Raw genomic sequence first — 12,423 nt, 5'->3', positions numbered from 1 at the left:
TGGCCTATAATTAGCTAAGATAGTTGGGTCAAGTGATGGCTTTTTAAGTAATGGTTTAATTACTGCCACCTTAAAAGCCTGTGGTACATAGCCAACTAATAAAGACAGATTGATCATATTTAAGATCGAAGCATTAATTAATGGTAGGGCTTCCTTGAGCAGCCTGGTAGACATGTTGATGGTTTGGAGGAAGTAACTAATGAAAATAACTCAGACAGAACAATCTGAGAGAAAGAGTCTAACCAAATACTGGCATCACTGAAAGCAGCCAAAGATAACGATACGTCTTTGGGATGGTTATGAGTAATTTTTTCTCTAATAGTTAAAATTTTATTAGCAAAGAAAGTCATGAAGTCATTACTAGTTAAAGTTAAAGGAATACTCGGTTTAATAGAGCTCTGACTCTTTGTCAGCCTGGCTACAGTGCTGAAAAGAAACCTAGGGTTGTTCTTATTTTCTTCAATTAGTGATGAGTAGTAAGATGTCCTAGCTTTACGGAGGGCTTTTTTTATAGAGCAACAGACTCTTTTTCCAGGCTAATTGAAGATCTTCTAAATTAGTGAGATGCCATTTCCTCTCCAACTTACGGGTTATCTGCTTTAAGCTGCGAGTGTGTGAATTATACCACGGAGTCAGGCACTTCTGATTTAAAGCTCTCTTTTTCAGAGGAGCTACAGCATCCAAAGTTGTCTTCAATGAGGATGTAAAACTATTGACGAGATACTCTATCTCACTTACAGAGTTAGGTAGCTACTCTGCACTGTGTTGGTATATGGCATTAGAGAACATAAAGAAGGAATCATATCCTTAAACCTAGTTAAAGCGCTTTCTGAAAGACTTCTAGTGCAATGAAACTTATTCCCCACTGCTGGGTAGTCCATCAGAGTAAATGTAAATGTTATTAAGAAATGATCAGACAGAAGGGAGTTTTCAGGGAATACTGTTAAGTCTTCAATTTCTATACCATAAGTCAGAACAAGATCTAAGATATGATTAAAGTGGTGGGTGGACTCATTTACATTTTGAGCAAAGCCAACTGAGTCTAATAATAGATTAAATGCAGTGTTGAGGCTGTCATTCTCAGCATCTGTGTGGATGTTAAAATCGCACACTATAATTATCTTATCTGAGCTAAGCACTAAGTCAGACAAAAGTTCTGAAAATTCACAGAGAAACTCACAGTAATGACCAGGAGGACGATAGATAACAACAAATAAACTGGTTTTTGGGACTTCCAATTTGGATGGACAAGACTAAGAGTCAAGCTTTCAAATGAATTAAAGCTCTGTCTGGGTTTTTGATTAATTAATAAGCTGGAATGGAAGATTGCTGCTAATCCTCCGCCTCGGCCCGTGCTACGAGCGTTCTGGCAGTTAGTGTGACTCGGGGGTGTTGACTCATTTAAACTAACATATTCATCCTGCTGTAACCAGGTTTCTGTAAGGCAGAATAAATCAATATGTTGATCAATTATTATATCATTTACTAACAGGGACTTAGAAGAGAGAGACCTAATGTTTAATAGACCACATTTAACTGTTTTAGTCTGTGGTGCAGTTGAAGGTGCTATATTATTTTTTCTTTTTGAATTTTTATGCTTAAATAGATTTTTGCTGGTTATTGGTGGTCTGGGAGCAGGCACCGTCTCTACGGGGATGGGGTAATGAGGGGATGGCAGGGGGAGAGAAGCTGCAGAGAGGTGTGTAAGACTACAACTCTGCTTCCTGGTCCCAACCCTGGATAGTCACGGTTTGGAGGATTTAAGAAAATTGGCCAGATTTCTAGAAATGAGAGCTGCTCCATCCAAAGTGGGATGGATGCCGTCTCTCCTAACAAGACCAGGTTTTCCCTAGAAGCTTTGCCAATTATCTATGAAGCCCACCTCATTTTTTGGACACCACTCAGACAGCCAGCAATTCAAGGAGAACATGCGGCTAAACATGTCACTCCCGGTCCGATTGGGGAGGGGCCCAGAGAAAACTACAGAGTCCGACATTGTTTTTGCAAAGTTACACACGATTCAATGTTAATTTTAGTGACCTCCAATTGGCGTAACCGGGTGTCATTACTGCCGACGTGAATTACAATCTTACCAAATTTACGCTTAGCCTTAGCCAGCAGTTTCAAATTTCCTTCAATGTCGCCTGCTCTGGTCCCCGGAAGACATTTGACTATGGTTGCTGGTGTTGCTAACTTCACATTTCTCAAAACAGAGTCGCCAATAACCAGAGTTTGATCCTCGGCGGGTGTGTCGTCGAGTGGGGGAAAACGGTTAGAAATGTGAATGGGTTGGCGGTGTACACGGGGCTTCTGTTTAGAACTACGCTTCCTCCTCACAGTCACCCAGTCGGCCTGCTTTCCTGGCTGCTCGGGATCTGCCAGAGGGAAACTAACGGCGGCTAAGCTACCTTGGTCCGCACCGACTACAGGGGCCTGGCTAGCTGTAGAATTTTCCACGGTGCGGAGCCGAGTCTCCAATTCGCCCAGCCTGGCCTCCAAAGCTATGAATAAGCTACACTTATTACAAGTACCATTACTGCTAAAGGAGGCCGAGGAATAACTAAACATTTCACACCCAGAGCAGAAAAGTGCAGGAGAGACAGGAGAAGCCGCCATGCTAAACCAGCTAAGAGCTAGTAGCTGCACTAAGCTAGCGGATTCCTAAAAACACACAAAGTGAATAATGTGTAAATAATTTAGAGGTGATTCAGCAGAGGGAGTGCTTTAGTTAAGGCACATGAAGATTACACTGTGAAACAAATCGTTATCTAGTTAACTAGATCAATCTAACTGCGCAGATTAAACAGCTAACAGATACAGCAAAACACCGATGTGCTCCGGAACAGGAAGTGATACAATACCGCAGTGAGAGCCAACCACCAGTAGAGGCAAGCAAGAGCTCGCAACCACATCAAACCATGAACAGTGTGAACCGGGATTCATCCGTGAAGAAAACACCTCTCCAACGTGCCAAACGCCAGCGAATGTGAGCATTTGCCCACTCAAGTCGGTTACGACGACGAACTGGAGTCAGGTCGAGACCCCGATGAGGATGACGAGCATGCAGATGAGCTTCCCTGAGACGGTTTCTGACAGTTTGTGCAGAAATTCTTTGGTTATGCAAACCAATTGTTTCAGCAGCTGTCCGAGTGGCTGGTCTCAGACGATCTTGGAGGTGAACATGCTGGATGTGGAGGTCCTGGGCTGGTGTGGTTACACGTGGTCTGCGGTTGTGAGGCTGGTTGGATGTACTGCCAAATTCTCTGAAACGCCTTTGGAGACGGCTTATGGTAGAGAAATGAACATTCAATACACGAGCAACAGCTCTGGTTGACATTCCTGCTGTCAGCATGCCAATTGCACGCTCCCTCAAATCTTGCGACATCTGTGGCATTGTGCTGTGTGATAAAACTGCACCTTTCAGAGTGGCCTTTTATTGTGGGCAGTCTAAGGCACACCTGTGCACTAATCATGGTGTCTAATCAGCATCTTGATATGGCACACCTGTGAGGTGGGATGGATTATCTCAGCAAAGGAGAAGTGCTCATTGTCACAGATTTAGACTGGTTTGAGGGAAATGGTGATATTGTGTATGTGGAAAAATTTTTAGATCTTTGAGTTCATCTCATACAAAATGGGAGCAAAACCAAAACTGTTGCGTTCATATTTTTGTTGAGTGTACAATAAACCGGCAATGACTGACAAACAAGGAAGTGCTTAAATAACCAAACTGATTAAGGAACAGGTGTGTTGAATCAGGGGAAGGAGGAGGAGCAAGTGCACAGGAGGAGTTGACTGAACAAAATGGAGGATGGTGAGTGATGGGTCAAAGGTCATGTGATAACTAATAAAAGGTGATCAGAACTAAACAGAATCTGCAGGTAAGCAGAACATAGAATACAGAAAAGCTAAACCGGGAGCAAAGGTGCACATAAAGTAACTACAGAAAGTGTGAAAATAAAATGATTCACAAAATCATACCGAAAAGCAAAAGGTGCACTTAAGGTTACTGCAGAAAACAGAAAATAAGAACAAACAATTTGACAAAAATCACAGTGAAAACTAAACAACCAGAATGAAGTACATAACCAAAACTAGAGAGGAACTCAAACCAGTGAGGGACTGTAACAGAAAATTAAGACAGGACATGAGAACAGCACACAAAACCATCACAAATAAACACTTAAAGTGCACTAACAGGGGCAAATCACAACAGTACCCCCCCTCAAACAAAAGAACCCCCCCAAAACCGAACGGGAAAAAATGCAACAAAACCGGAACCGAAAGCAAAAACAAAATCCCAAAGACAGAAACCAACACAACACCCTGGTGGACGACACTGCAGCTGCCAGAAGGTCTGAGTTGGGTCCGGTGGGTGCCCGGGTGGCCAGCAGGAGACCAAGTCCATACTCCTCGACCAATTGTGTGCCCAACCAGGGCTGACGGCAGAAACCAGCAGTCGACCGAAGTATCCCATGCCTTCTGGAGGATGACCACGCCGCCAGTTGGAACGGAAGACTGCGTCAGGTGGGCGAGTATGCGAACCATCAGGGTCCATGGTAGAGACGAAGGTGGAGCCATGCAACTCTCCAGGATCCACCGCAGAAGCTGACTCGGGACCATGCGATCCTTCGGGGTCCATGGTGGAGATGGGGTTGGAGCCATGCAGCCCTCGATGGTCCAGAGTGGAAGCTGAATCGAGACTGTCCGACCCTCCAGGGTCCACATTGGCATCAGGTGGGTGGCTGTAGTCCCTTGATGAGCAGGCCAACTCACTGCATTGGAACTCGGCCACAGGTGGATTGCCGGATGATGCACTGAAACATAACTGACACCTGTTAGATGTCTCTGCATCCACCCCATAACCATGAGGAGGCTCACCATCAGTGCATGAGAGGGCCTCCTGGACAGGCACCGAGGGATCCTCATCATCCATGGCCGGACTGCTAGATGTCACCGTGGGCTCCACTTTGGCTGCAGACAGTTGGCCGAACGGCTTTACAAGAGTCCAGAGTTGCTGCAGGCGAGCGACAACCCCAACCATCGGGGACCAGAGAAGAGCCAGAAGTGGGAGCACCAGGGACAAGGAGCTCCACTGCTGGAGCTGAGAGGCGGCCACACCACTCATGGACTCATCGACATCAGGACAAGAAGGAGCGGACTGCACCCCACTGAAGCCTTCTCCAGGAGATGAGGTTGTTGACGCCATGACGACACCTGGCATGGCAGATGGTGGGTCATCAGGGTTCTCAAAGTCCCTGAGCCCAGTGGCGGACGGCTCTATAGGAGCACAAATGCCTCTGGACTTGTAACCAGCTGACTCCTTCAGGACAGCGGTGACTGGCTGTTCAGGAGGTGCCTTATTTGCCTGCAGCTGAAGAAAATCAGGAGCGGGGCGCTCTGTGACCCCTCTCAAGCTGGAACACAAAGTCATAGTTAGTTCAGGAACTACCTGAGTTGCCACCTCTAATGGAGGAGGCAGCTGGAGAGCCGTGACCACCTCTGAAGACAGAAACTGTGGTTTCTGATGCCGGACGCAGCTCGGCATTTCTTCTTCTTCCGGGCTGGTCCTTCCTTGCCTTGGAGGGACCCCATAGCAAGTGGTGGTGTCTAGGGTCCCAGCAACACCGGAACTGCAGGAGGCGATCGAGGAGATGGAAGATGTGGAGGTGAGTAGGGTGCCAGCTGTGGGGGAGGTGTTATCATGGTAGAGCCAGTGATGGAGTGTGGAGAACTGGCATGTGGGCGAGGTGACTGACAGCAGTGACTGAACTGGCTACGGTGTTCTGGAGTGATGTGATCAAATTCTGCATAGCAGTCGGGCCAGTTATGGGATATAGTTGTGTGGGTGGTGCACTGATGTATGATTGTGTTGCGCTGTATGATGTAGTGCCATGTACAAATGAGGTGGAGATATGTGGAATGAAGGAAGGTGATGTCTCTGTCATACTAGTCTGAGTATCAGTCTGAGAGGCTATCAAACGTGGGTGTGACGTAACAGAGATGGGAGAAGAAAGTGAGCGTCTAGAGGCCAGGTTTGGTTCTGGGGTCATGTGTGTCATGTCTAATGGCTGCATCGTGGAGGCATGTGGTGTGCGCATTGATGTCATTTCAATATGTGTGTCAGTCGAGGGGGAAGGCAAAAGGTAGGCAGGGAAGGTTAAGGAAAGTGGCTTGGAAGTTGTACCAGTGGTGGGAGTCCAAGTGGTGGTCCCCAGGGAGGTTTTTGCTACTGAGTCCTGCGAGACCTGGGGATCAGGTGAGTATAAAAAGTCCATAGGATCATCTATGTATGCAGGGACCTGTCATTGAATGAATAGAGTCCGAATGTGGTGAAGGTCAGGGTAGGCGGTCACAATGTCTGGTTCAGCCTGGGTTATGTTCTCAACAGATTGCAGGATAGTGTCTTGCTCTAAAGGATTAGTGCAATCTAAATAATTCAAATACAAGTCCCTGATCTGGAAAAAATACCTCGGCAGTGTTACGAAGATCCAGAGCCTCGGAGTCCTCTACTGGATCCAATATGCAGTCCCCCTCCGCATCTGACAAAAAGTCATCCTCAGTATCGAACTTAGGCTTTGAGGAAATAGCAGGCAGATGAGTCTCCGGAACCCAAAACCAATCCGGAAGCTTGTCTGCCTCAAAGAGAGAATCCAAGTCATAAAGTACTCAAATACCCAGGGATTACCCTCCACCAAGTCCCAGGCTTTATCCAAAGAGTCATATCTTTTCTTTCTTTGCAGATAGGGCCCTTTTAGAAAATGGTTGACCTTCCAGGAGCGAGGAACTGGAGGGCTCCCTATAGCCATCCACAATGGCACGTTCATAACCATGTGACCAAAAATAATTTTCTGGGTCCCCAGCCCATACAGGAAGCTGCTTTTGGTCAAACAGCCTCTTCAAGGAAAAAAGTTCTGGGAAGAGGTCAAAAGCCCACCCATTAGAATCTAATAAATCCCAGGTTTGATTTAGAAAGTCTTGCTTCTTACCGGGAGTGTCACAACAGTGATAACAAATAAAAGGAGTCAAAATTTTTCTCCAAAAGCTTTAAATGCCAGCAAGTTTGGAAAGCTGTCTGCAGGGTTGCTGATTGGCCTGTTAATTCTGTTAAGGTTTGATTGCAGAGTTCAATTGCAACCAAAAAATGGAGGCAGCGTGGACACAAAGGATAATATCAACCAAGGTGATTTATTGTGACATAGTTCCAAAAAGGTGCAAAAGGTGTTTAACAGTCCCAAAATATTCCATACATACAGTGCAGCAAAAATACAACAAAGGCTGCAAAGTGAAAAATCAAAAACCAGAGCCAGAAATGCAAAAAGTCAAAAACTGGAGAAAACACCAGAAACAGTACTTACACATAAGGATATACAGGAACCTGGGCGAGGAGCTTACACAGGACTCAACAAAAATATAAACGCAACACTTTTGGTTTTGCTCCCATTTTGTATGAGATGAACTCAAAGATCTAAAACTTTTTCCACATACACAATATCACCATTTCCCTCAAATATTGTTCACAAACCAGTCTAAATCTGTGATAGTGAGCACTTCTCCTTTGCTGAGATAATCCATCCCACCTCACAGGTGTGCCATATCAAGATGCTGATTAGACACCATGATTAGTGCACAGGTGTGCCTTAGACTGCCCACAATAAAAGGCCACTCTGAAAGATGCAGTTTTATCACACAGCACTGTTATGTGGGCCGCTGAAGAGGAGGTACTGCTGGCCCACCACCACCAGAGGGCGCCCTGCTTGGAGTGCGGGCTCCAAGCACGAGAGGGCGCCGGACCCTGAAGAAGTGACAGCTGTCATTCATCCCCTGCACCAGCTGTCACTCGTTCATCATCATCATCACCATCTTAAAAGCCGGATCGTGACTCCACCTCCTCGCCGAGAAATCGACTACCGTGAGGTAATCTCTCTGCTGATTAACACGTTGTGTGGGATTCAGAACTTCTGTTGCAGCCGGTATCCTGTGGTGTTCACCCTTATCTGGGAAGTGGCGTGGAGCGTGACGACAACAACCGCGCTACAGATAAGTGGTCACACTAGGAGCTGCACGAGTGTGTGATTCGGAGGTGGAGGTTCTCCTCCTAACTGTGTACAGACTATAGACCACGGAGTGTAAGGATTTACACTCATTCATCTTTTCTCTGCTTTCTGCCAGCAGTACCAGGGTCGACAGCCGAAGACAGAGGTCACCTGGGGATTCGGGACTTGGCGGCTCCGGTGTTCTTCAGGCCGTTGGTGGTGGAGGCCGTGTGGGACGCGGTCTCTCTCTCGTCGGGGTCTTCTATCTTCGAGCCTGCCCACACGTCACCTGGTGTTCATTGACTTTGTAATTTCTGTACGTTTAGTTGTGTATTGTCACAACAGTAAATTGTTACCTTTTGGCTTACTCATTGTCCGTTCATTTGCGCCCCCTGTTGTGGGTCCGTGCTACGACACCTTCCCAACACAGCACAATGCCACAGATGTCGCAAGATTTGAGGGAGCGTGCAATTGGCATGCTGACAGCAGGAATGTCAACCAGAGCTGTTGCTCGTGTATTGAATGTTCATTTCTCTACCATAAGCCGTCTCCAAAGGCGTTTCAGAGAATTTGGCAGTACATCCAACCAGCCTCACAACCGCAGACCACGTGTAACCACACCAGCCCAGGACCTCCACATCCAGCATGTTCACCTCCAAGATCGTCTGAGACCAGCCACTCGGACAGCTGCTGAAACAATCGGTTTGCATAACCAAAGAATTTCTGCACAAACTGTCAGAAACCGTCTCAGGGAAGCTCATCTGCATGCTCGTCGTCCTCATCAGGGTCTCAACCTGACTCCAGTTCGTCGTCGTAACCGACTTGAGTGGGCAAATGCTCACATTCGCTGGCATTTGGCACGTTGGAGAGGTGTTCTCTTCATGGATGATGCGAAGGAGATGTGTTGCACTGCATGAGGCATATGGTGGTCACACCAGATACTGACTGGTATCCCCCCCCCCAATAAAACAAAACTGCATCTTTCAGAGTGGCCTTTTATTGTGGGCAGTCTAAGGCACACCTGTGCACTAATCATGGTGTCTAATCAGCATCTTGATATGGCACACCTGTGAGGTGGGATGGATTATCTCAGCAAAGGAGAAGTGCTCACTATCACAGATTTAGACTGGTTTGTGAACAATATTTGAGGGAAATGGTGATAATGTGTATGTGGAAAAAGTTTTAGATCTTTGAGTTCATCTCATACAAAATGGGAGCAAAACCAAAAGTGCTGCGTTTATATTTTTGTTGAGTATACAATGAACCGGCAATGACTGACAAACAAGGAAGTGCTTAAATAACCAAACTGATTAAGGAATAGGTGTGTTGAATCAGGGGAAGGAGGAGGAGCAAGTGCACAGGAGGAGTTGACTGAACAAAATGGAGGATGGTGAGTGATGGGTCAAAGGTCATGTGATAACTAATAAAAGGTGATCAGAACTAAACAGAATCTGGAGGTGAGCAGAACATAAAATACAGAAAAGCTAAACTGAGAGCAAAGGTGCACATAAAGTAACTACAGAAAGTGTGAAAATAAAATGATTCACAAAATCATACTGAAAAGCAAAGGTGCACTTAAGGTTACTGCAGAAAACTGAGAAAATAAGAAAACAAGCAATTTAACAAAATCACAGTGAAAACTAAGCAACAACCAGAATGACGTACATAACCTAAACTAGAAAGGAACTCAAACCAGTGAGGGAGTGAAACAGAAAACCAGTGGTGGGCACAGTTCCGATAATCCGATAACAGATAATTATCGAAGATAATGTTTTCATTATCGGATTATCTTTTTAGATAACTTTAAAAATCATTATCGGACCAATTATCCTCCGATTAATTTTTGTCCGATAACTTTTGACCGATAAACAAAGTAAACAAAGCTGAACAGCGACAAGCATTTTTAAAATTTAAAATAAGTTCAGCACCTACCTGTTAAAAGTTTTGTAACAAATGGACAGTTATACCCCCTTTTAACAGAAGAGAGCTGCTTCTATGAAAAGTTATTTAAAATTACTGTCATGTCTGACGTTTTATAAAGTGAAAATATCAGATATATGTTTTAGTTTTAAAGTAATGTGCTAATTTTTAAGGTTTTGTGAGCACATGCTGTGCCCAGCAGTGCATTATGGGTAGGATGATGTAATCTCAGTACGTTCACGACAGGACAAATGCATTTCAGACACTCTGTTCAGGCTCCACGGACAACAGCATTAAACTCTAGTGCCTAAAACTCTTGTGAATATATTCTCTGGGTTTATAGACATTGTTATTGTGTTTGCGTTTGTTAAATTCCACGCATTTTAAATGTAGCAGACAGGGATTAGCTGGAATTTTGTTTTCAGGGCCTCTACTGCCATCTACTGGCCAGTAGTGTTCATGGCAGTATTCGCCCTAAGTACAACCCCTGGCAAAAATTATGGAATCACCGGCCTCGGAGGATGTTCATTCAGTTGTTTAATTTTGTAGAAAAAAAGCAGATCACAGACATGACACAAAACTAAAGTCATTTCAAATGGCAACTTTCTGGCTTTAAGAAACACTATAAGAAATCAGGAAAAAAAAATTGTGGCAGTCAGTAACGGTTACTTTTTTAGACCAAGCAGAGGGAAAAAAATATGGAATCACTCAATTCTGAGGAAAAAATTATGGAATCATGAAAAACAAAAGAACGCTCCAACACATCACTAGTATTTTGTTGCACCACCTCTGGCTTTTATAGCAGCTTGCAGTCTCTGAGGCATGGACTTAATGAGTGACAAACAGTACTCTTCATCAATCTGGCTCCAACTTTCTCTGATTGCTGTTGCCAGATCAGCTTTGCAGGTTGGAGCCTTGTCATGGACCATTTTCTTCAACTTCCACCAAAGATTTTTAATTGGATTGGACTATTTGCAGGCCATGACATTGACCCTATGTGCCTTTTTGCAAGGAAAGTTTTCACAGTTTTTGCTCTATGGCAAGATGCATTATCATCTTGAAAAATGATTTCATCATCCCCAAACATCCTTTCAATTGATGGGATAAGAAAAGTGTCCAAAATATCAATGTAAACTTGTGCATTTATTGATGATGTAATGACAGCCATCTCCCCAGTGCCTTTACCTGACATGCAGCCACATATCATCAATGACTGTGGAAATTTACATGTTCTCTTCAGGCAGTCATCTTTATAAATCTCATTGGAATGGCACCAAACGTCTTGACGCTTTGATGTCTTCCTTGGTCTACCAGTATGTTTGCCTTTAACAACCTTCCCATGTTGTTTGTATTTGGTCCAGAGTTTAGACACAGCTGACTGTGAACAACCAACATCTTTTGCAACATTGCGTGATGATTTACCCTCTTTTAAGAGTTTGATAATCTTCTCCTTTGTTTCAATTGATATCTCTCATGTTGGAGCCATGATTCATGTCAGTCCACTTGGTGCAACAGCTCTCCAAGGTGTGATCACTCCATTTTAGATGCAGACTAACGGGCAGATCTGATTTGATGCAGGTGTTACTTTTGGGGATGAAAATTTACAGGGTGATTCCATAATTTATTCCTCAGAATTGAGTGAGTCCATATTTTTTTTTCCCTCTGCTTGGTCTAAAAAAGTAACCGTTACTGACTGCCACAATTTTTTTTCCTGATTTCTTATAGTGTTTCTTAATGCCAGAAAGTTGCCATTTGAAATGACTTTAGTTTTGTGTCATGTCTGTGATCTGCTTTTTTTCTACAAAATTAAACAACTGAATGAACATCCTCCGAGGCCGGTGATTCCATAATTTTTGCCAGGGGTTGTACTAAGCAGTACTAAAGTACTAAGCAGTGTTCTATTTATTTTGACCCCAGTTATATCAGATGATTGTCAAATCAACTTTTTGGCTTTGCAAATGGCTTTTTTTTTTTTTTTTTTTACAAATGAAGTTTAAAAACAAAACAAAACAACAGCAAAAAATAAAATAAAATAACATTACAAGACAGCTCTGCGGTGTTTGCACAGGCACAGTGCGAGCGGTTGGATGCTTGTAGCTTTTCAGTAGCAGGATACCCTCACAACGGCCGACTAGAATAATATCAAACAGGTTTGATTTTCATTGGACCATACGATCGGCAATCAGGAGGTGGTCCTGAGATGTTAAACGCAGCTTGTTACTCCATGTACACTACACGATGCAGGACGCGAGATTAACCTGGAACTAGGTCCAAAAAATTCCTGCATGAAAAATCATCTCGCACAGTGTAAAGCACGTTTTACAACATCATAAAACATGCGCACATTCTCTCCACATGCAAAACATTTTGCGATGACACTTCCAGGGCTCCATAAAAATACCTGTTTTTACAAATAAAAAAAACTGAATATTTTACAAAAGCAAATTTATCTGTAAACACCAACACA

The 12,423-nt window shown here is 44.2% G+C and overlaps 1 protein-coding gene across 1 annotated transcript in view; it reads right to left on the bottom strand.

The window, feature by feature from the left end:
• LOC117506962 (G-protein coupled receptor 22) overlaps nucleotides 1–12,423 on the bottom strand; it is a 131,089-nt gene that overhangs the window by 73,584 nt on the left and 45,082 nt on the right. The gene's annotated exons all lie outside the window — the stretch shown is intronic.

The sequence above is a fragment of the Thalassophryne amazonica genome, chromosome 3 (assembly GCF_902500255.1).
Source record: "Thalassophryne amazonica chromosome 3, fThaAma1.1, whole genome shotgun sequence".
Classification (NCBI taxonomy): domain Eukaryota; kingdom Metazoa; phylum Chordata; class Actinopteri; order Batrachoidiformes; family Batrachoididae; genus Thalassophryne; species Thalassophryne amazonica.
This window is presented reverse-complemented; position numbering and strand designations above follow the sequence as displayed.